Source organism: Mustelus asterias, chromosome 13, assembly GCF_964213995.1.
Source record: "Mustelus asterias chromosome 13, sMusAst1.hap1.1, whole genome shotgun sequence".
NCBI lineage: Eukaryota > Metazoa > Chordata > Chondrichthyes > Carcharhiniformes > Triakidae > Mustelus > Mustelus asterias.
Window position 1 is genome coordinate 50,380,826 of NC_135813.1, and position 25,695 is coordinate 50,406,520.

At 47.7% G+C, this 25,695-nt stretch overlaps 1 protein-coding gene across 2 annotated transcripts in view; it reads left to right on the forward strand.

Moving 5' to 3' along the window:
• LOC144502611 (protein AMBP-like) overlaps positions 1-25,695 on the forward strand; it is a 197,806-nt gene that overhangs the window by 108,918 nt on the left and 63,193 nt on the right. The window lies entirely within an intron of this gene.

Consider the following 25,695-nt stretch of genomic DNA (forward strand, 5'->3'; position numbering starts at 1 on the left):
TTCGAAACTTTCCTCACCTCCTCCTCCGTCGGCCGGCCCGAAACCAACAAGCTACACGTGCTCCACGCCCGGGTAAGCAATCAAATATTCTCGAAAGATTAGAGATGCTGAAACTTACAAGGATGCGATCGAACTTTTAAAAGGCCAGTACAACAAACAGTCTAATGAAATCTACGCCAGACATCTTCTGGCTACTCGCAGACAACAGCCGGGGGAATCGGGCGATCAATTCCTGCGTGCGCTGCGAGCACTTGGCAGGGCCTGCAACTGCAAGGCTGTAACAGCCACCCAAAACACTGGGGACTTAATCAGAGATGCCTATGTCATGGGTATCAGGTCAAACTATATCTGACAACGACTGCTGGAACAGGGTGGGCTGGACCTACAAAAGACTGTGGCGCTTGCCGACTCGTTCGAGGTGGCCTTCCGTAATCTCGAGGCCTACACCCCCGACCACGCTACGTCCCACCAATGACCCGACCGCTTTGGCAGTCTCCGGAGGCTCGAAGTGCTACTTCTGCGGCCTGGGGAAGCACCCCCGACAACGCTGCCCGGCAAAGGATGCGATCTGCTCCGGGTGTGGAAAGAAGGGCCATTACGTGAAGGTATGCAGGGCGAAATCGACCTCTAAGCCCAGTCGCGCCGCATGAGACCTGCGGGGGCCGCCATCTTGGGCACCGGTAGCTGCGTGTGAGCCGTGCGTGCTGCCATCTTGGATGCATTCAGCCGTGTGGGCCATGCGGGCTGCCATCTTGGATGCCATCAGCTGCGTGTGAGCCGTGTGGGCCACCATCTTGGACGCCGTCAGCCGTGTCGCAAAATCCAACAGTGGCTTCGATTACGCTGGACCAGTCCAGGCCTCACCAACTCGCCAGGTCCATGATGGACATCGAGGTAAACGGTCACACAACAAACTGTTTATTTGACTGTGGGAGTACGGAGAGCTTTATTCACCCGAACACAGTGAGTCGCTACGTCCTTTCAGTACTGCCAGTGAAGTAAACGATCTCCATGGCTTCAAAGTCCCACTCGGTGGTTGTCCTCGGGTACTGCGTGGCGACTCTGACTGTACGGGGCACAGTGTACAAAAATTTCAGGCTCCTCGTGCTGCCACAACTCTGCGCTGCCGTACTCCTGGGGCTAGATTTCCTGAGTCACCTTAAGAGTGTCACCATGGAGTACAATGGGCCTTTTCCCCCACTCTCCGTTTGCAATCTGCAGTTCTTCGATCGCCCACCGCGCACCACCTCTCGACCCTTAAAGTCGCCCCTCCCTCACTGTTTGAAAATCTCACCCCTGATTGCAAGCCCATCGCCACCAAGAGCAGACGGTACAGTGCTGGAGACAGGGCTTTTATCAGGTCCGAAGTACAACGGCTCCTAGGGGAGGGGATCATTGAGGTCAGTACCAGCCCCTGGAGAGCCCAAGTAGTAGTTGTTAAGACTGGGGAGAAACATCGCATGGTTATTGACTACAGTCAGACCATTAACCGCTACACGCAGCTGGACACGTACCGCCTCCCCCGCAAATCTGACATGGTTAATCAGATTGCGCAATATCGGGTGTTCTCCACCATCGAATTAAAATCTGCATAACACCAGCTCCATATCCGCCTGGAAGACCGCCAATATACTGCCTTCGAGGCGGATAGCCGCCTCTATCACTTCCTTAGGATCCCCTTTGGCGTCACCAATGGGGTCTCGGTTTTCCAGCGTGAGATGGACCAAATGGTAGACCAGAACGGGCTGCGGGCCATCTTCCCGTACCTGGATAACGTCACCATCTGCGGCCATGATCAGCAGGACCACGACGCCAACCTCCACAACTTCCTCCACACCGCCACACTCCTAAATCTGACCTTTCATAAGGAGAAGTGCGTATTCCGCACACACCGCCTCGTCATCCTTGGTTGTGTTGTGGAAAACGTGGTCATCGGTCCCGATCCCGACCGCATGCGTCCCCTCCTGGAACTCCCCCTCCCCACCAGCCTCAAAGCACTGAGGAGATGCCTGGGCTTCTTCTCGTATTACGCCCAGTGGGTCCCCAATTATGTGGATAAAGCCCGTCCGCTCATCAAATCCACCTCTTTTCCCCTGACGGCAGAGGCCCGCCTGGCCTTCGACCGCATCAAAGCAAACATCGCGAAGGCCACGATGCACGCTGTAGACGAATCCATCCCGTTCCAGGTGGAGAGCGATGCGTCTGACTTCGCCCTAGCCGCCACCCTTAACCAGGCGGGCAGACCCGTGGCCTTCTTCTCACGAACCCTCCAAGGCCCTGAAATTCGACACTCCTCTGTCGAAAAGGAGGCCCAAGCCATAGTGGAAGCTGTACGGCACTGGCGCCACTACTTAGCTGGTAAGCAATTCACCCTACTCACGGACCAATGGTCAGTTGCATTCATGTTTAATAACACGCAGCGGGGCAAGATCAAAAATGATAAAATATTGAGGTGGAGAATCGAGCTTTCCACCTACAATTACGACATCTTATACCGGCCCCGGAAGCTCAATGAGCCCCCAGACGCCCTGTCCCGGGGAATATGTGCCAGCGCACAAATAGACCAATTGCAGACTCTCCACAATGACCTCTGCCACCCGGGGGTCACCAGGTTTTTTCACTTCATTAAAGCCCGCAACCTGCCCTACTCCATTGAGGAAGTCAGGTCTATAACCAGACACTGCCAGGTCTGCGCAGAGTGCAAGCCGCACTTCTTTCGGCCAGACAGAGCACACCTCATAAAGGCCACCCGCCCTTTCGAACGCGTAAGCGTCGACTTCAAAGGCCCCCTCCCCTCTTCTGACCGCAACATATACTTCCTCAACGTCATTGACGAATATTCACGTTTCCCCTTCGCTATTCCCTGCCCGGATATGACCTCGGCCACGGTCGTTAGGGCCCTACAAAGCCTCTTCACCCTGTTTGGTTTCCCTAGCTATATCCATAGCGACCGGGGATCCTCCTTTATGAGTGATGAGCTGCAACAGTACCTGCTCTCCAAAGGCATAGCCTCGAGTAGGACCACCAGCTACAACCCCAGGGGGAATGGACAGGTAGAGAGGGAGAACCCGGCAGTCTGAATGGCCGTTTTACTTGCTCTGAGGTCTAAAGGTCTTCCAGTCACCCGCTGGCAAGAGGTCCTCCCTGATGCACTACACTCGATTAGATCACTCCTTTGCACAGCTACCAATGCTATCCCTCATGAAAGAATGTTTGTTTTCCCCAGAAAGTCCTCCTCGGGGACCTCACTACCGTCGTGGCTGATGTCCCCAGGCCCTGTCCTGCTCCGGAAGCACGTGGGACCCATAAGTCGGACCCCCTGGTCGGAAGGGTCCAACTCCTCCACGCCAACCCCCAATACGCCTATGTGGCATACCCTGATGGGCGGGAAGATACGGTCTCTATTCGAGACCTGGCACCCGCAGGTGCCCCAGGGACCACTACGACCCACAACCCTACACCCCCAACACTCAATGTTGTCCATACAGCACCAGGGCCACAGCACGCTCCCCTCGCCGCCGTATACAGCACGCCTGAGCCCCAGGAGCCGCCGCCACCACGCACCCGACAATCGGAAGGGACTATTGACGACTCGAGCGACTACAGCCTGGCGCCTGAACCAACACCACGGCCACCGGAACCGACACCACAACCGGCACTACGGCGGTTGCAGCGGCAGATGAAGCCCCCAGAGAGACTAAATTTGTAATTCTGTAAATATCGTTCCACCCACCTCACCTCCGCCGGACTCTTTTTTTGAAACAGGGGGTGAATGTGGTAAACCACTGTTAGCTTATTGCCTGTGTGTGTGTGCGACATGCCTGGACACGTCCCTGCTGGCCCTGCCTGAGACTTCTCCCCCCCTGGTCCAGGTATAAAGGTGACTGTTCCCCACCCCCTGCCGCAGTCTCTGGACCAGTTCATTGGCATGGGTGTGCTCCAAGTCTTTTGCTAATAAAAGCCTATTTGTTCTCGTGTACAAACTCGTCTTTGCTTGATTGATAGTGCATCACAATGTGCAGACTGTGGAACTAACGTTACAGTATGTAGCCTGTGGAACTGATGTTACAGTGTGCCTATAGTGAAACTGATGTTCCAGTGTGTAGGTTCAGGAACTTATGTTATAATGTGTATCCTGTGGACATGATGTTACAATGCTTAGGCTGTGGAACTGATGTTACAATGTGTAAGTTCGGGAACATATGTTACAGTGTGGAGGCTGTGGGATTGATGATGCAGTGTGTAGGCTGTGCAACTTATGTTACAGTGTGTAGGCTGTGAAACTGATTTTACAGTGTCTAGGCTGTGGAATGGGTGTTACAGTGTGATGGCTGTGCAACTAATGTTATAGTTTGTAGGCCGTGCAACGTATGTTAGTATGCAGGCTCTGGAACTCAGGTTACTGTGTATAGGCTGTGGAAATGATGTTATAGTGTGTAGACTGTGGAACTGATGTTGCAGTGTGTAGACTGTGGAACTGATGTTGCAGTGTGTAGACTGTGGAACTGATGTTGCAGTGTGTAGACTGTGGAACTGATGTTACAGTATGTAGACTGTGGAACTGATGTTACAGTATGTAGACTGTGGAACTGATGTTACAGTATGTAGACTGTGGAACTGATGTTACAGTGTGTAGACTGTGGAACTGATGTTGCAGTGTGTAGACTGTGGAACTGATGTTACAGTATGTAGACTGTGGAACTGATGTTACAGTGTGTAGGCTGTGGAACTGATGTTATAGTGTGTAGACTGTGGAACTGATGTTGCAGTGTGTAGACTGTGGAACTGATGTTGCAGTGTGTAGACTGTGGAACTGATGTTACAGTATGTAGACTGTGGAACTGATGTTACAGTGTGTAGACTGTGGAACTGATGTTACAGTGTATAGGCTGTGGAAATGATGTTATAGTGTGTAGACTGTGGAACTGATGTTGCAGTGTGTAGACTGTGGAACTGATGTTGCAGTGTGTAGACTGTGGAACTGATGTTACAGTATGTAGACTGTGGAACTGATGTTACAGTGTGTAGGCTGTGGAACTGATGTTACAGTGTGTAGACTGTGGAACTGATGTTACAGTGTGTAGACTGTGGAACTGATGTTACAGTGTGTAGGCTGTGGAACTGATGTTACAGTGTGTAGACTGTGGAACTGATGTTACAGTGTGTAGGCTGTGGAACTGATGTTACAGTGTGTAGACTGTGGAACTGATGTTGCAGTGTGTAGGCTGTGGAACTGATGTTACAGTGTGTAGACTGTGGAACTGATGTTACAGTGTGTAGACTGTGGAACTGATGTTGCAGTGTGTAGACTGTGGAACTGATGTTACAGTGTGTAGACTGTGGAACTGATGTTACAGTGTGTAGGCTGTGGAACTGATGTTACAGTGTGTAGACTGTGGAACTGATGTTACAGTGTGTAGGCTGTGGAACTGATGTTACAGTGTGTAGACTGTGGAACTGATGTTGCAGTGTGTAGACTGTGGAACTGATGTTATAGTGTGTAGACTGTGGAACTGATGTTACAGTGTGTAGACTGTGGAAATGATGTTATAGTGTGTAGACTGTGGAACTGATGTTGCAGTGTGTAGACTGTGGAACTGATGTTATAGTGTGTAGACTGTGGAACTGATGTTGCAGTGTGTAGACTGTGGAACTGATGTTATAGTGTGTAGACTGTGGAACTGATGTTACAGTGTGTAGACTGTGGAACTGATGTTGCAGTGTGTAGACTGTGGAACTGATGTTACAGTATGTAGACTGTGGAACTGATGTTACAGTGTGTAGGCTGTGGAACTGATGTTACAGTGTGTAGACTGTGGAACTGATGTTACAGTGTGTAGACTGTGGAACTGATGTTGCAGTGTGTGTAGACTGTGGAACTGATGTTATAGTGTGTAGGCTGTGGAACTGATGTTACAGTGTGTAGACTGTGGAACTGATGTTGCAGTGTGTAGACTGTGGAACTGATGTTATAGTGTGTAGGCTGTGGAACTGATGTTGCAGTGTGTAGACTGTGGAACTGATGTTACAGTGTGTAGGCTGTGAAACTGATTTTACAGTGTCTAGGCTGTGGAATGGGTGTTACAGTGTGATGGCTGTGCAACTAATGTTATAGTTTGTAGGCCGTGCAACGTATGTTAGTATGCAGGCTCTGGAACTCAGGTTACTGTGTATAGGCTGTGGAAATGATGTTATAGTGTGTAGACTGTGGAACTGATGTTGCAGTGTGTAGACTGTGGAACTGATGTTACAGTATGTAGACTGTGGAACTGATGTTACAGTGTGTAGGCTGTGGAACTGATGTTACAGTGTGTAGGCTGTGGAACTGATGTTACAGTGTGTAGCTGTGGAACTGACGTTACAGTGTGTAGCTGTGGAACTGATGTTGCGGTGTGTAGCCCATGGAACAGCTGTTACAGTGTGCAGGCATTGGAAGTGATGTTACAGTGATTAGCCTGCGAAACTGATGTTACAGTGTGCAGTTGTGGAACTGATGTTACAGTGATTAGCCTGCGAAACTGATGTTACAGTGTGCAGTTGTGGAACTGATGTTACAGTATGTAGGCTGTGGAACGAACGTTACAGTGTGCAGTTGTGGAACTGATGTTACAGTGTGCAGCCTGTGGAACAGATGTTACAGTGAGTAGGCTGTGGAACTAACATTACAGTGTGTAGGTCCTGGAACAGATGTTACAGTGTGCAGACTGTGGAACTAACATTACAGTGTGTAGGTCCTGGAACAGATGTTACAGTGTGTAGACTGTGGAACTGATGTTACAGTGTGTAGGCTGTGGAACTGATGTTACAGTGTGTAGGCTGTGGAACTGATGTTACAGTGTGCAGACTGTGGAACTGATGTTACAGTGTGTAGGCTGTGGAACTGATGTTACAGTGTGTAGGCTGTGGAACTGATGTTACAGTGTGTAGGCTGTGGAACTGATGTTACAGTGTGTAGGCTGTGGAACTGATGTTACAGTGTGTAGGCTGTGGAACTGATGTTACAGTGTGTAGACTGTGGAACTGATGTTACAGTGTGTAGACTGTGGAACTGATGTTACAGTATGTAGACTGTGGAACTGATGTTACAGTGTGTAGGCTGTGGAACTGATGTTACAGTATGTAGGCTGTGGAACTGATGTTACAGTGTGTAGACTGTGGAACTGATGTTACAGTGTGTAGACTGTGGAACTGATGTTACAGTGTGTAGACTGTGGAACTGATGTTACAGTGTGTAGGCTGTGGAACTGATGTTACAGTGTGTAGGCTGTGGAACTGATGTTACAGTGTGTACACTGTGGAACTAATATCACACTGTGTAGGCTGCGGACTGATGTTTCAGTGTGTATCTTATGGAACTGATGTTGCAGTACGTAGCATCTGGAACTGATGTTACAGTGTGTAGACTGTGGAACTGATGTTACAGTGTGTACACTGTGGAACTAATATCACACTGTGTAGGCTGCGGACTGATGTTTCAGTGTGTATCCTATGGAACTGATGTTGCAGTACGTAGCATCTGGAACTGATGTTACAGTGTGTAGGCTTTGGAACTGATGTTACAGTGAGTAGCTGTGGAACTGATGTTACAGTGTGTACACTGTGGAACTAATATCACACTGTGTAGGCTGCGGACTGATGTTTCAGTGTGTATCCTATGGAACTGATGTTGCAGTACGTAGCATCTGGAACTGATGTTACAGTGTGTAGGCTTTGGAACTGATGTTACAGTGAGTAGCTGTGGAACTAATGTTACAGTGTGCAGCCGGTGGAACTGACATTACAGTGTGAAGGCCGTGGAACTGATGTTACAGTGAGTAGCTGTGGAACTAATGTTACAGTGTGTAGGTTGTGGAACTGATGTTATTGAGTAGGCCGTGGAACTGATGTTACAGTGAGTAGCTGTGGAACTAATGTTACAGTGTGTAGGCGGTGGAACTGACGTTACAGTGTGAAAGCCGTGGAACTGATGTTGCGGTGAGTAGCCCGTGGAACAGCTGTTACAGTGTGCAGGCATTGGAAGTGATGTTACAGTGTATAGGCTATGGAACTGATGTTACAGTGATTAGCCTGCGAAACTGATGTTACAGTGTATAGGCTGTGGAACTGATGGTTCAGTGTTTAGGCTGTGGAACGAATGTTACAGTGTGCAGTTGTGGAACTGATGTTACAGTGTGTAGGCTGTGGAACTGATGGTTCAGTGTTTAGGCTGTGGAACGAATGTTACAGTGTGCAGTTGTGGAACTGATGTTACAGTGTGTAGGCTGTGGAATTTATGTTACAGTGACTTGCCTGCGAAATTGATGTTACAGTGTGAAGGCTGTGAACCTCATTTTACAGTGTCTAGACTTTGGAACTGATGTTACAACGTGTAAGCTGTTCAAATTATGTTATAGTACGCAGACTGTGGAACTGCTGTTACAGTGTGTAGCCTATGGAACGAATGTTACAGTGTGTAGCATCTGGAACTGATGTTACAGTTTGTAGCTTGTGGAACAGCCGTTACGGTGTGCAGGCTCTGGAAGTGATGTTACAGTGTGTAGGCTGTGGACTGATGTTACAGTGTGTAGCCTGTGGAACTGTGTTACAGTGTGTAGGCTCTGGAACTGATGTTATAGTGTCTAGGCTAAGGAACTGATATTGCAATGTGTAGCCTATGGAACTGAGGTTACAGTGCATAGCATCTGGAAGTGGTGTTGCAGTGTGTGTCGTGGTTCCCCAGGACGACAATTCGTTCACATCGGTTTAAAACAGAGAGTCTGAGCAGCGATCTTTCAAGCAAAAGACTTTATTTCTCAGCATAAGAGATAAAGCCGGGGGCGTCCGGAACACTCCAAAGAGCTCTTGGGCTTACACTCTTTTATGTACATTTCAGCCTCCTATCTCAAGATCCTTATCTCCCTTTTACTGCCTGTCCTTGGTTGTAATCTTACCCTACAGCCCGCTCTTTCTCTGGCCATCATTATTTTAGTTGACCCTTTATCTGTTTTCTTTGCAATTGGTCATTCCCTGTTATATCTCTGTGTCTCTTAAATCATGGTGGTTATAACTCTTGCTCTTATCTGAACTTTTCTGTTTGTATAATAATCGTGGTTTTGTAAGCTAAGGCGAATGTGTTTAGAAGAAAAGACATCCCCCTGCTGATTTATGGTCCACTAATGTGTTTAGCAGAAAAGACATTCTCTCTGCTGGTTTATGGTTTTATGGTTCACTATTAAGTTGAACCACCGAGCAGTCTTCCTTGTTTTCTTAAGTGACTGTTGTCTGCTTTCCTTAATTAGTGATTGCTATATTACTTCTCTAGTTCCTCCACTTTGATCATATCGACTACACTTGATTATATTAGGTCACACGAAGTTACTTTAGGTTATATACCCATCTCACTACTCACCTAAATCTGCTATATCATTTTACTAAAACCTGTGAATCTGAATTTCATACCTAGCTCATACAATATCTAATACAATTTCCCTTACAAGTGAATCTGAATTTCATACTAAACTCATACAATATCCAGTACAATTTCCCTTACAAGTCCCCCCTTTGAGGCTATTCCCTAGCCTCATCCCAATTACCAAGCTCAAATAATCCCCTCGCTCGATCCCATTTGTATTTTATTTTAATCACTTTTTCAGGCGATGTGGAGGAGCCGACTATTTTGGTCAGGGATCAGTGTCCCTATTCTAACTTTATCATAATTTGTCTATCCCGGTTCTGATTTTTGGGTTGCTCCTCCAGATTGCCTGCCCCTGACAGTCATCAGCCAAAAACCTTCCCACTCTTGTCTAGGGAAGGGAAAAAGACTGATTCCTGTGTACAGACTAAGTTCTCCTGGTTTCGTGCGGACTTCAGCAAGGTGCTGTTGTTTCCACAAGGTGATCTTCCACTATTGTAGTTATTTTACAGAGTGACGAGTTTCAACTTCGACCAAGGTCATTGTGAATCCACTCAGCGGGGGCGGCTCAAGATTTTCCCATTCCTCTGTTTTTTCTCTCGAGCGTGAGCTGCTTATCACCCGCGTCACCATCTGCCGCGCTGCCACTCTGGTAAGGAAGGATCTCAGGGCGGGTAAAAAACAACAAAATATCAATCCCAGAATGATTATTGTTGCGATTGCTACAGCTCCAGCTTTGGCAAACCACGCCCCCCATCTTCCTAATATTCTGTCCAGCCAACTCCATACCTCATGCCCAAACCCAGCATTTTCTTTCACTTCTTTCTGAAGATTTTTTAACTTATTCATGGCTTGTGTAAATGACCCTTCTGGATTAGTGTTATTAGGGATAAATGTGCAGCACTGATCCCCAAACATAACACACACCCCTCCTTTCTCTGCCAGGAGCCAATCTAACGCCTGTCGATTTTGCCACGCCATTTTGCTGGTCGCATCCAACTGCTCTCCTAAGGCCTCCAGGGCATCATTCGTATAATTAATAAACCTCTGCTGATTATAATAGATGTAATTGATCCACTCAGTATTCTTGCTGGGTGTGATCCAAACAAAGAGGGATTCAAACCCTGCAGCTATTTCGTTCCTAGCTTTGAACTCATTCGGGATGCCGCGGGGCTGTCCGATTGCATCCAATTTTATCGTAGGGTCAGGGGTATATGCCCTCTTAATTCTTTGTGATTTAATTTTTCTTTCCACCGGTAGTATCACAGTGCTCTGGGCAAGCATAACTCGGGCACATAGTCCCTTCCAATTCTGTGGTAGTTTTGCCAATAGCCCTTTCTCCGGGCCACAAAGCCACCAGAGATCGGCCAGTTGATTTTCTTGATAGTCTAACACATAAGGAGGGGGTGCCCATCCCTCTCCTGAGAGGATCAGATTAAGAGCATCGGTTATATTCCAAATCCTTTCACACTCTCCTGTGTAATTTCCCACACTACTTCCTGTGCTACTTTCCTTCCAATAGCAATCTTGGATTTGTAAGTTGGGCTCTACACTCCATTCCTTTGGGACCGCGTCCACTGCCGTTTTTGGCCACTTTGGACATCTGTGGGTCAAGTTGTAGATGCCCTTTTTTACCCCAGCAAACAGGATGCAGTGGTATTGACACAACGGCGACTCACCTTTACAAAGGTTATCACATGCGGATCCGGAACAGTCTATCTTCTCATACGAGTAGTTCCGATTCCCTATCATATGATACCGTATATGTGTGGTATATGGACGGCAATTTTCCTTTCTCCAGCTTTGTTTCCTGGTTCTACAGTCTCCTGATCCCCATGGTATATCAGTTACTTGGGTGTTAGGTTTCTCTGATGCACATACTACACACTCTTTCCCATCACTGTTTCTCTGACCTGTATACTCAGCCCATTTCCACCATTTGTTTTTCTGCGCTTTTTCCCAAATAGTATTTGTGCTCACTAATCGTTCACGTTTTATTCGTCTTAATACTCTATCTTCCTGATTTTGCACCCTTATGTCTTCTGTATCCCATTCTCCTTTTCTATGGGTCACTGAAGTTCCTAAGGGAAATAGTTTCCAACTCCCAGGTGGGGAATGGGGCCCCTTCCCTGTCCTCACCTCCCTCGGCACCTTGACTAATAGGCTCAGGCTGGGCATTTGTATCATCAGCCAGCTTATGTACAGAACTACTTTCATCATCCTCTATTCTTTTTGTTGTTCCTTGGCTCTGTTCCTCCTCCCCACGATTCTCCCCGTGTATTTCTATTTCTTCCTCGCTATCACCTCTATCCACTCTGTGTACTTCTTCAATTTCCCTTCTCTCCCCCACCCCTGGTATCGTTCTGGTACAATGGTTCAAGTGATACCACAGTGTACTGCCTTCTACTTGCAACGCCGTGGGAGACACTTTGGTGACTTCAAACGGTCCTTCTCGTCTCGGTTCGTTCCAACGTCTCCGGAACTTTCTGATGTATACTCGATCTCCAGGCTTGATCTGATGTTCTGTTACCGGATTCTCCTCCTCCTTGGCTTTTTCCTGTTCAAATATAGTTCTATGTATAACAGTTAATTGTTGTATATATTCTTTTGTGCTTTGATCTAAACATTCTAGCGTAGGACCTCCTGATCCCCTGATCTTTGGATGGCGTTGCTTCTATCCATCTGCTGAATCTATCAATAATCACTAACATGTATCTTTTCCCTCTTACCACCTTTCCCATATCCACATAGTCCATGCATAGATGTTTAAATGGTCCTTCAGGAATGGGTATATGCCCTATTGGGGCAGTAATGCCCTTCCTGATGTTATTCTGAGCACACACCTCACACTGACTTAGTATGTAGTCAATCGAGTTTTGCAGGTATGGTGACCAGAATCCTTCCTTCTTGATCTTCCTAGCCACTTCTCCTCTTGCACAGTGGTCCACTCCATGCGCTTCGCTAATTAGTACGGTTAGTAATGATGTGGGTGCTATGACCAATCCCTCCCCATTTCTCCATATCCTGTCCTGTTGTCCCTGTAGTGCTCCTCTATCTTTCCACATTGCCTTTTCAGCTACAGAGGTTTCCTCCTGTAACTGTGCTACATCCTCTAATGTGATATGAGGTTCGATATCCCCCGTACCTGGCCCTGGGTGCGGCCTTGCTATTTCTACTGGGGCTATCGTAGCCTCAATGCATCCTGACGCTTCTTTAGCTGCCTTGTCGGCTTTGGTGTTTCCCTGTGTGACGCTGTCTGCTCCCTTTTTATGCGCCTGACACTTAATTATGGCTAATTCCCTTGGACCCATCATGGCCCTTATTAAAGCCCTGATTTGACCTTCGTGTTGTATTGGTCCTCCTCCGCTTTTCATAAATCCCCTTTGCTTCCATATTGCCCCGAACAGATGGCAGACCCCGTGGGCATAGGCCGAATCAGTATAAATTTCCAATGCTTCCCCGTTTGCTAGCTCACATGCTCTGGTCAATGCTTTAAGTTCTGCCAGTTGGGCTGAACAGGGCTGTTCACATTTCTCTGCTTCTATGACTTCAAGTGTTTCCCCTTTCTGTTCAACTATGGCATAGCCTGCGTGGTTTCCTAAGTGATCCCTGTAACATGAGCCATCTACATACAGTGTCCTTTTCCCTTCTGTCACTAGTCCCTCTGCTCTTAAATCTTTTCTCAGTTTCATAAATGTTTTTGCTTCTTTTAAGCATTCATGTTCTTCTCCTTCATGAGGTAATGGCATGTAATCAGCTGGATTTACTCTGTTGCACTTTATTATCGTGATATCTGGAAATGTGGTTAGCATTCGATAATGATGGATCCTAGCAGGTGTCAGCACAAATTTTCCTTGCTCAATCAATTCAGCTACCTTATGGTATACATGTATGTTTATCGGATATCCCATTGTGACCGTGGCTGCCTTTTCGTACGCCCACCAAGCTGCTGCCAGGCCTTGATAGCACGGAGGGTATCCCATCGCTACGTCGTCTAGCTTGGTACTGTAATATGCTACAGCCTGCCTTCGTCTACCCTTGCAATTTTCCTGCATTAACATTGCTGTAGCAAATCCGGCTTCTCTGTTACTCACAAATAAGTCAAAGGGCTTGTCATAGGTCGGTAAGGCCAATGCTGGTGCCTGTGCCATTTCTCTTTTCACATTTTCAAATGCGTCTGAAGCATCTTTATCCCATTTTAGTTTGGCTTTTAATTCTTGGCACCCTGCCTCCTTCATTATCTTTCGTAGTGCCTGCGTTTTTTCGGCATAGCTTTCCACCCATTCTGAACTGAATCCTGTCATTCCCAAAAATGTCATCATTTGTCCCACCGTCCGTGGTTTCGGAACTTTTAGTACTGCTTCTATTTGCTGTGAAGCTATCTCCTTCTGTCCTGCTGATATTTCTCTTCCCAAGTATTCTACCTTTTTCTGGCACAGCTGCAGCTTTTTCCTGGAAACTTTATGGCCCCCTTCTGCTAGTCTTTTCAATAGTTTTAAACTATCCTTCCTGCATTGTTCTTGTGTTCCTGTGCATAATAATAAATCATCCACATATTGTATCAGTGTTCCTTCCAACTGTATTCCTTCTAAATCTGCTCTCAACACCTGATTGAATACATGTGGGGAATGTTTAAATCCTTGGGGCATCCTATTGTATGTGTATTGTTTCCCCTTGTACGTAAATGCAAAGAGATACTGACTTTCTTGAGCTAGTGGCACACTAAAAAATGCCGAACATAGGTCTATTACAGTAAACCATCTACTTTCAGGTGGTATATTTGTCATCAAGGTATAAGGGTTTGGAACCTCTGCTGGCATATCTTCCACTACCTCATTAATTGCCCTTAGGTCATGCACCAATCTCCATTTTTCTCCGTCCGCCTTTTTCACTGGTAGTAGCGGTGTGTTACACCTGCTCCGGGTTTCTTTTAATACCCCTGCTTCTATCAATCCCTTAATCGTCCCTCTAATTCCTTCAATTGCTTCTGTCTTGATTGGGTATTGCGGCCTATACGGCCCCTGACGTCCTATCTTTAATCTGACTTCAACTGGATTAGCGTTTTTGACCCTCCCTACATCCGTGTCCTGTCTGGACCACAACTCCTGCGGGAGGGAGTTCAAATCCTGCTCTAACCTCTCTCTCCACTCCAGTTCCTGTTTCTCTATTTGCACTCCTATTGTTATCTGCTTCGGTTTCCCAAGCATTTTAACATCCAAAATTATTTTCGTCATTTGTCCATTGCTGGACGTCCAAATATCTACATTGTCTGTCTGGACAAATTCTAAATCTTGTGCTCTCAACACCATTGGTCCTAGGTCTTTTGATCTGTATCCCGGATTCACTTTCAATGTGACATGTGGCTCCGCCCCAGATACAGAGAACCATTTGTTAACCCATTCATTCCTAACAATTGTGAGGGCTACTCCCTCTAGTCCGATTAAAATACTTCCTGACTTTATTTCCTGTTCTCGTCCTGCCTCCCTTTCCCATTTCTCCTGTATCTCAGGTTCCTGCCCTTCATCAAATATCATTGTACTGTGTAATTCTGTTCTTGGCCATTTGGCTTGTGGAACCCAAGTGTTTATAAGCTTTCCCCAAACTTCCCATATCTGTTTTTTAACTTGTTCCTCTATATCTCCCAACCAATATACATTAACCCCTTCCTTTCCTGGTATTTCAAGTGGATACATTCCCATCAAATCAATTCCTTGTTCAGTGCATTCTAATTTCAGTCCTAAACCTAGGATTGCATCCCTTCCCAATAGATTTAAAGGAGTTTTATCACATACTAAAATAGGTACATGGGTTGTCTTATTTCCAATGGTAACAGGCACCGGCGTCGTCATTCGAGCTAATGTTACTTTCCCCGAGAACCCCACAGTTTTTACAAACTGGTTTGACAATGGTAAGTGATCCGCATATTTCGTTTGCATGCACGTACATGTGGCGCCGGTGTCTATCATCATGGGGACCTCGATCCCTCCTACTCTAACGTTAACTATAGGTTCCTGCTCTGCAGTTTCTGTTATCTGTACGTACTGTCCTACCATTTCGGGGTTCTCTGGGCCTCCCTATGGGGAATTCTGATGGTTTACCGGCCCTTGAAACATCGGGATGCTGTTTGGCGACCCTTGGATCAGTTGTTGGCCTGTCTGCTGCTGGTTTTCTCCCTGTCTGGGGAAATTCCGCGGGCAATTCCTTTTTATGTGCCCTGCCTCCCCGCACCCCCAACACACACCTGAAGGGCCAGGCAGTGGTCCCTGTCTCGGAGTCTGATGATTAACCTGTCCCTGTCCTCTCTGATTCTGATAGGGTGGTCTACCACCTCCCTGTCCTTTCCCATTTCTATTCCAGTCAGTCTGACTTTGCAGGGCGTATGGGTTTTGATAATTTAGGCCATAGGCTCCTGGGTTCATGGACAGTGGGAAGGCAGAAATGTTATAGGTTACGACGGGCTGGCCTCCATCTCCGCTCCCCCCTTTGATTAGTGCAGGTATTTCCTCTGGCTTTTGCTCCACCATCATTGGTGCTATTTTTCTGGGTGCGAGATCCTCTTTTGCCTTCAGTTTATCCTTGCTTTTGATCTCCTCCAACTGTGCCTGAAGGAGTTTACGTTGTACCTCCTTCAGCTGTTTGTCTGCATTCTTTTCATCTTTGCGATGTCTCTCTACTGCATGGGCAACATAATCCACAAACTCTCGGTAATTTTTTGAGTCCAAGCCCACCACTTCCTCCAGCCTTGTCTTAGCTGGGGCTGGCAAGCCCTCTAGGATTGCAGCCCGGAACATGGAGTTGGTCAGTGGGTCTATTAAAATGTCCCTCTCCGTGTCCCTTCTCCACCTTTTTAATTGATTCTCTACATACACCGCTGCATTCTCCTCCTCACCCAGTGGCTCTCCCTTTAGGGTTTTTACATCCATTCGATTGGGGTACATATCCCGCAGTGCCTGCCAGATGTCTTGGCGGTACTGGTCCATTAGTATCCCATCCACCGCTGGGTCATAAGCTGCGGTCGGGATGCCAGCACGTCTCATTACTTCCGCCATTTGGTCCATTCCTAGCACCTTTGTCAGGAGAGCTTTGATGTCGCCCAGTGCCATCCTTTTTCCCACCATCCCTGCCTCCAACTGTCCAATCCACCTTCCAGCCCCATCCAAAATATTGGGTAATTCATTAATTAAATTAGGCAAATCCTGACCTGACCAAGGGATATACTGCGGTCTGCCACCCTTCAGAATCACCGGGAATACCCTTTTCCCTCTCCTATCCACATCTGGAAACTTTACAGGTGGGTGCCTTTCCCGCCTTGATTTTCTTTGCACCCCTAACACTGATTGCCTCCCTTCGTCTTCACTACTCTCTTCTGTTTCTCCTTCCGTCTCTCTCGCCATTCTACCTTCCTCTGGGTGCTTCCACCTCCATCCTTGTGATGTCTCACTTGCATACTCGCAAAAATCATTTCCTGTTTTCCCCTCATATTTATTTCTAACATTTTCTCCTCCCTCTTCTCGTTCTTTTTCCTTTTTCATTACCTTCTTTACCCATTCCAAAAGTTCTACCACCTTTACTTCGTCCTCCAACTCCTTTCTCCTTTGGTTCAGCCCATCAAAAGCCTCTTCTGTTTTTTTAGCCGCTTCCTCTATACCTTGTTTCTTTTCTCCCTCCTTTCGTGCCCATTCCTCCTTCGTCATCTTTTCTATGTCATATTCTCCCTCAAAATTCATTGTGCCTGATATGACTGGGTACAGTCCCGTGGAGCTCTGTTTCTCTAAGTATGGGGGTGGGGCTACGTTTGGATCTTCCAATTTTGCTTTTTCCTCAAGTTGTACTGGCATCTGCATTCTACCTCCCCTCCATACCCCTCTTCTCTCTTTCCCTCCTTGTTGGAATAGGGCTAATATCTCTAACTCCTTTTCTCGCTTCTCCCTTCTTTTGCTCGATTTATCCTTAATCTTATAGTTCTTTATCATTCCCTTCTGGTCCTCACACCTCTCTATGGACCATGTGCCTTCCTCCGGCCACTGTGTATTGGTCTTATTTGTTCTTTTGGCCCATTTTTTAGAGACGTGTTCTATATCTCCCCTAAGGGCTGGGAACTTATCCCCTAATATCTCCACTGGTGTCTTAACTTGGTGCGCCATTACTCGTCTTTTTGGATCACTGTCGCAATTTTTGTCACTTAATCTGTCAGAGTTAGGTATCACAGTGATTATTACTTGCTGTATTGTTTTTCCGTGCTCAGTCCCCTGTTTACCTTTCCTTTGGATTTCTTTTGCCACTATTTGTAATTCTAACCGGGGTCCTGATATCCACTTCCCCGTAGTCCCCTGTCCCGGCACTATCTTCCTCTCCCGGGCCAGAGGGTAGTAGGTTTTCACTTGCTCGTCTATGTGTATAAGAATCCTGTATCGGTCAGATCCCTTTATTAATTTCTCTAGGGTTTCCAATTTTATTTCGTCTATCCAATTCCTATCGACTACTCTTTCCCATTTTACATACGGCCACTCATTCTTTATCTCCTCTAAGTTAGTTATATGTGTAATCTTTTTCCAATCCAGTGTTGCTTCCGTTTTTTTTTTTATTATTCAAAGATTAGTTATTTTCAATCTTGTCACCAGGCAGTTATGTCAGGGTAATTTTTCAAGTTGTTAGTTATTACCCTACCTATATTCCGACTCTCTCTCTTATTTCTGTCCTTCACGCTGTTTTCTCAGACCAGTTTGTTCAAACTGGTCTTTTACTTCCTCTATTCTAGCTGCTACTCCCCTTTCCTGTGGTTAAAATCCACTCCTGTGCTTTTGGCTACTGTATTAGGTCAGAGAGTGATCTCTCACTGATCTCTCTCCCTCTCGGTTGACGTCCCTTACCCGAGGTCCTGGGTAGGTTTGGACTGGCAGGTTTTCCCACACTTACTCTCTTCTGGGCAAGTCGTGACCTGAAAAACCCGCTCCAAACCGCTTGACTTAACCTAATTGCATTACTTTAGCTTTCGGCCTTTTTCCCGTCTCACTTTTTACCCATTCACAGACAATACAGTATTCGCAGCGCGCTTTTGCATGCAAAAATTCTGCTCTTCGGATCAGACTCAGTCTCTCAAAATTTTTACACAATTTGGTTTTACCTGTGCAGGATATCTTTTTGGGTTGGGGAGATCCAGGACCAGCAGAGAGCCGGGCGCACCGGGCCTCGAGAAAACCCCTTTCTGACAACAAGGATTTACATGCATGCAAGTCTGCTTACCTTGTTGACAGAAGGCCGGCTGGGGACTTCTCGGTTCCGGTTGGACCACCGTCTCCGCTACTCCTTCCAGATGCTTTTCTGGGCGATCTCTCACCAACCCTGCTAAGCAGCGCCAATTTTGTCGTGGTTCCCCAGGACGACAATTCGTTCACATCGGTTTAAAACAGAGAGTCTGAGCAGCGATCTTTCAAGCAAAAGACTTTATTTCTCAGCATAAGAGATAAAGCCGGGGGCGTCCGGAACACTCCAAAGAGCTCTTGGGCTTACACTCTTTTATGTACATTTCAGCCTCCTATCTCAAGATCCTTATCTCCCTTTTACTGCCTGTCCTTGGTTGTAATCTTACCCTACAGCCCGCTCTTTCTCTGGCCATCATTATTTTAGTTGACCCTTTATCTGTTTTCTTTGCAATTGGTCATTCCCTGTTATATCTCTGTGTCTCTTAAATCATGGTGGTTATAACTCTTGCTCTTATCTGAACTTTTCTGTTTGTATAATAATCGTGGTTTTGTAAGCTAAGGCGAATGTGTTTAGAAGAAAAGACATCCCCCTGCTGATTTATGGTCCACTAATGTGTTTAGCAGAAAAGACATTCTCTCTGCTGGTTTATGGTTTTATGGTTCACTATTAAGTTGAACCACCGAGCAGTCTTCCTTGTTTTCTTAAGTGACTGTTGTCTGCTTTCCTTAATTAGTGATTGCTATATTACTTCTCTAGTTCCTCCACTTTGATCATATCGACTACACTTGATTATATTAGGTCACACGAAGTTACTTTAGGTTATATACCCATCTCACTACTCACCTAAATCTGCTATATCATTTTACTAAAACCTGTGAATCTGAATTTCATACCTAGCTCATACAATATCTAATACAATTTCCCTTACAAGTGAATCTGAATTTCATACTAAACTCATACAATATCCAGTACAATTTCCCTTACATGTGTTGTCCACAGAACTGATGTTATTGTGTGTAGCCTCTGGAACTGTTGTTGTAGTGTGCAGCCCGTGCAACTGATGTTAGTGTGTAGCCTGTGGAAGTTGTTACAGTGTGTGGGTTGTGGAACTAATGATACAGTGTTTCGGCTGTGAAACTGATATTACAGTGTGTATCCTGTGGAACTGATGTTTCAGTGTGTATTCTGTGGAATTAATGTTGTCGTGCGTAGCATCTGGAACTGGTGTTGCAGTGTGTCGTCCAGTGTGTCTTATGTTACAGTGTGCAAGCTGTGGAACTGGAATTGATGTTGTAGTGCGAAAACAGACGGGATGTAGAACAGTTTTCCTGCCAATTCAGCACTTTTGGGAGAATCGCCCCTCCCTCAGTTCCATAGCCTAAACACTGTATCATTAGTTCCACAGCCTACACATTGTAACAACTTCCACAGGCTACACGCTGTGACATCAGATGCACGGACTGCACATTGGAACTGTTGATACTAATGTTGAACTAATGATACAGTATTTTGGCTGTGGAACTGAGGGGGCGATTCTCCCAAAAGTGCTGAATTGGTGGGAAAACTGTTCTAAATTCCGCCTATTTTCTCAGTTCAACTTCAGACCCGAATCTCCCCACTTTGTGCACTGCAGAGGTCACAATCGGGAATATCATTAAACACTCACCTGCACCCCTAATAAGCCAGAGCTCCATATAAACTGCAGGAATGGACACAGCCAGTCACACCACAAAGGTGGCTGCATGGAAACCGGTTCTCAGATTTTCAGAGGCCGACCAGGAGCACCTGCTAGATGCAGTGGAGGAGAGGTGTGATCGTCTGTTCTCCGGCCAGGGTCCAAACCCAAGGGGTGCATCTGCCATGGCACTGTGGGAGGAGGTGGCAGAGGTGGTGAATGCAGGAGCCTGACACCGCGCTCTGGCAGGCAGTGCCGCAAAAAATGAACGACCTTCTGTGAGCAACTAGGGTGAGTGTGCATTCCACTTGAGACCCCGCACATGCTTGGCACGGATCACCAACCCTGCTTAGTCACCTGAAGGGCATGCAACAAGTGACCCTTTCCCCAGGAAATGAATCTAACCCCTTCCCCTCACCCCTCAACGAGCACCCTTCAGTGATAACCGCTTTCCCCGAAGCTGTCAGCACAACCCCTGAGACACAGGCACGCATTGCGCACCATGCACTGCAATATGTTAATACTTGCTATCCACCTTGCATTCCCACAGGAAAAGAAAATCCACAATGCACGGGAGATAACACAAACTGGTGGTGGTGTGCCTGACCTGCGGCAGCTGACTAGCATGGAGGAACATGCCATGGAGCTGGCAGGGGGTGATGGGTCACACCGAATGGTCACAGACAGCCAGGTCGGCGTACAGCATGCAAGTGAGCAGAAGTGCACCCTCAACCTTGGTCCTCCTCTAAGTAAGTGCGAAGCTGAATGGAATGTTTTACCTCCCTCCCCCTAATGTGTGTTCTTTTATCCAGCTCTGGACCCTGAGGAGCCCGGCCCTTTGGGTGTTACTGCCGCCCCTGCTGTTCTGGAGCAAACTGCCCGTGACCCCCTGGATGACACCTCGGAGGGAGGCACTGAGGAATCCTCCGAGGCAGCACCACTAGAGCATCACCAGCATGTACCACACAACCCACCAACACAGAGACAATCACCACGGTGGGTACCTTTAGTGTTGAGGCTCTGGGTTACGATCTGGTGAGCACATCACAGCCGCTGATGGACATCGGGTGGAGGTGGGCACATCCGAGGGCTCGGGCACATGGAGGTCTGCCGGAGGCCAGGATTCAGCTGTCCCCAAGCCAGCTGCTGGGCCTCTGGGTTTGTTCCTCCCAAGACTGTGGAAATGCATCAGGAAACCCAGGGAGTTGTGGAAGGGCTGTCAGCAACTATGTTGCGACTGCAAGGCTGTTTAGGGGAGTCAAACAGACTGCCGTTGCAGGAGGTGGTGCCGACACAGCATGAGACCCAGGCCAACACTGCAAGGGTGGCAACCACAGTGGAAAGTCTGGCTCAGGGGTCTGTCCCCATGGGTGACAGGGTCCAGGCCATCCTGGACACACTATGGGCCACAGGCAAGTGTGTTTCTGGCATGCAGGAGGCACAGCGTTCGATGGCCATGGGTGTCGGGGACATGTGGGAGACACTGCAGGCCATGGCTGGGACTCTCGCTGGCATTCTGGAGACACAGCAGGCTATGGCTGTGAGCCACGAGAACTTAGCCCAGGCTCAGAGGGCTACTGCTGAGGGGCTCCAGTGCCTGGCTTGCTCACAGAATGTTGTAGCGGAGGGGCGCTGGAGCTTGGCCGAGTCTCAGAGGGCCAAGGCTGAGGAATCACACATCATGGGGCAGACGCATCTAGGCCTCCAGAATTGGCAGAGCCAGGTGACCCTGGCGTCCCATGGAGTGCCTCTGGGCACCCCAAGGGAGGAGGAAGGGCTTGAGCCCATGCCGGGGTCTTCCACACAGGAGATCCTGGACGTCCAGAGACCTTCCCATTCCCTGTCGTCCTCACACCAGGGCATCTCAGGGCCAGCAAGATGAACAGGGTGGCACCGAAACAGTGTCATCCGCAAGTCAGCCGGGGCCCTCCAGGTCCCTGCCATCCAGGGGACATCCGCCAAGGTCATCACATGTGTCCCCAACCCCTACAGCTATATGGGCCAGGGTGGCAGCGTGCATTCGGAGTACAGGTAGGAGTTAGACTTGAGTTACACCAAGGGCAGGATCCCAGTGTGCACAACAGCGAGTTGTCATCATCCTCCAGCCTTCAACCAAGGCTCGCAACCATTGCCAGCCCAGGCACATTAATAGGGTTGGATGTTTCTGGGAGATGGGGTGATGGGGTGACAGGAGCAGGGGAAGGGTGATGTGGTGATTTGAGGGCCCAGGTCGGTTTGGAGGGGGAATAGCGGCTGCACTTGCTCCTGGGGTGTGGTGGATGTGTGGTGGTTGGACCCCCCTCACTGCACAGCACTAGCGAGGTGAAGTGGGCTGCAATCAAAGTGTCCCTCGCAGCCCTTCCTTGCCGGACACTTGCCATTGCCGCCTGTCGTCTTTCCTCCAGCTCTTCATGTGGTGGGACATCCACCTCGCCCCCCCCTTGCCGCTCCTCCTCCTCCTCTTCCTGCTCCAGCTGGTCTCCCCGCTGCTGGGCAATGTTGTGCAGAGTGCAGCAAAGGGTGATGATGATGCGTGAAGCACGCACAGGGTCATACTGGAGGGCCCCCTCAGATTGGTCCAAGCAACGGAACTGCATCTTCAGCATGTCAATGCACCATTCAACTATAGACTGGGTGGCTGCATGGGCCTCGTTGTAGCGGGTCTCTGCCTCGGTCTCGGGCCTCTGCACAGGCGTCATCAGCCATGACCTTAGCAGGTAACCCTTGTCACCCAGTAGCCATCCCAGGAGCCTGGGCTGGTCTTCAGAGTCCTGGGATGTCCGACTGTTGGATCACAAAGCTGTCATGGACACTCCCAAGGGTGGCGTGCATCGACCTGCATGATCTTCAGCTGATGGTCGCAGACAATTTGGACGTTCAGGGAGTGGACAGGATTTATTCCCACTTGGAAATAAGTGGACGTATTAGTGAGAGGCAACATGATTTTGTGAAAGGGAGGTCGTGTCTCACGAACTTGATCGAGTTTTTTGAGGAAGTGACGAAGATGAGTGTAGGGCAGTGGATGTTGTCTACATGGACTTCAGTAAGGCCTTTGACAAGGTCCTTCATGGCAGACTGGTGCAGAAGGTGAAGTCATATGGGATCAGAGGTGAGCTGGCAAGGTGGATACAAAACTGGCTCAGTCAAAGAAGACAGAGGGTAGCAATGGAAGGGTCCGTTTCTGAATGGAGGGCTGTGACAAGTGGCATTCCTCAGGGATCAGTGCTGGGACCTTTGCTGTTTGTAATATATATAAATGATTTGGAGGAAAATGTAACTCGTTTGATTAGTAAGTTTGCGGACGACACAAAGGTTACGGATAGCGATGAGGACCATCAGAGGATACAGCAGGATATAGATCGGTTGGAGACTTGGGCGGAGAGATGGCAGATGGAGTTTAATCCGGACAAATGTGAGATAATGCATTTTGGAAGGTTTAATACAGATAGAAAATATACAGTAAATGGCAGAACCTTTAAGAGTATTGAGGGGCACGGGGATCTGGGGGTACAGGTACACAGGTCACTGAAAGTGGCAATGCAGGTGGAGAAAGTGGCAATGCAGGTGGGAGGCTAGAGAGGAGATTGCAGAGCCTTTGGCTTTGATCTTTGTGTCGTCATTGTCTACAGGAACAGTGCCAGAAGACTGGAGGATAGCAAATGTTGTCCCCTTGTTCAAGAAGGGGAGTAGGGACAACCCTGGTAATTATAGACCGGTGAGCCTTACTTCTGTTGTGGGCAAAGTATTGGAAAGGATTATAAGAGATAGGATTTATAATCACCTAGAAAGGAATAATTTGATTAGGGATAGTCAGCACGGTTCTGTAAAGGGTAGGTCGTGCCTCACAAACCTTATTGAGTTCTTTGAGAAGGTGACCAAAGAGGTGGATGAGGGTAAAGCGGTTGATGTGGTGTATATGGATTTCAGCAAAGCGTTTGATAAGGTTCCCCATGGTGAGCTTTCACAGAAAATACAGACACATGGGATTGAGGGTGATTTAGTGGTTTGGATCAGGAATTGGCTAGCTGTAAGAAAACAAAGGGTGGTGGTTGATGGGAAATATTCATCCTGGAGTTCAGTTACTAGTGGTGTACCGCAAGGATCTGTTTTGGGGCCACTGCTGTTTGTCATTTTTATTAATGACTTGGATGAGGGCGTGGAAGGATGGATTAGTAAATTTGCGGATGACACTAAAGTCGGTGGAGTTGTAGACAGTGCGGAGGGAAGTGGCAGGTTACAGAGGGACATAGATAAGCTGCAGAGCTGGGCTGAGAGGTGGCAAATGGAGTTTAATGCGGAAAAGTGTGACGTGATTCACTTTGGAAGGAGTAACAGGAATACAGAGTACTGGGCTAATGGTAAGATACTTGGTAGTGTGGATGAACAGAGGGATCTGGGTGTCCATGTGCATAGATCCCTGAAAGTTGGCACCCAGGTTGATAGGGTTGTTAAGAAGGCGTACGGTGTGTTAATTTTTATTGGTAGAGGGATTGAGTTTCGGAGCCAGGAGGCTATGCTGCAACTGTACAAAACTCTGGTGCGGCCGCATTTGGAGTATTGCGTACAGTTCTGGTCGCCGTATTATAGGAAAGATGTTGGAAAGGGTGCAGAGGAGATTTACCAGGATGTTGCCTGGTATGGTGGGAAAATCGTATGAGGAAAGGCTGAGGGGCTTGAGGTTGTTTTCGTTAGAGAGAAGAAGGTTAAGAGGTGACTTAATAGAGGCATACAAGATGATCAGAGGATTAGATAGGGTGGATAGTGAGAGCCTTTTTCCTCGGATGGTGTTGGCTGGCATGAGGGGACATAGCTTTAAATTGAGGGGTGAGAGATATAGGACAAATGTTAGAGGTAGGTTCTTTACTCGGAGAGTAGTAAGGGCGTGGAATGCCCTGCCTGCAGCAGTGGTGGACTCGTCAACATTGAGAGCGTTCAAGTGGTTATTGGATAAACATATGGATGATATTGGAATAGTGTAGATTAGAGGGGCTTTAGATTGGTACCACTGGTCGGCGCAACATCGAGGGCCGAAGGGCCTGTACTGCGCTGTAATGTTCTATGTTCTATGTTCTAAGGTAGTCAAGAAGGCATACGGCATGCTTGCCTTCATTGGCCGGGGCATTGAGTTTAAAAATTGGCAAGTCATGTTGCAGGTTTATCGAACCTTAGTTAGGCCGCACTTGGAATATAGTGTTCAATTCTGGTCGCCACACTACCAGAAGGATGTGGAGACTTTGGAGAGGGTACAGAAAAGATTTACCAGGATGTTGCCTGATATGGAGGGCATTAGCTATGAGGAACGGTTGGAGAAACTTGGTTTGTTCTCACTGGAACGACGGAGGTTTAAAGGCTATCTGATAGAAGTCTACAAGATTATGAGAGGCATGGACAGAGTGGATAGTCAGAAGCTTTTTCCCAGGGTGGA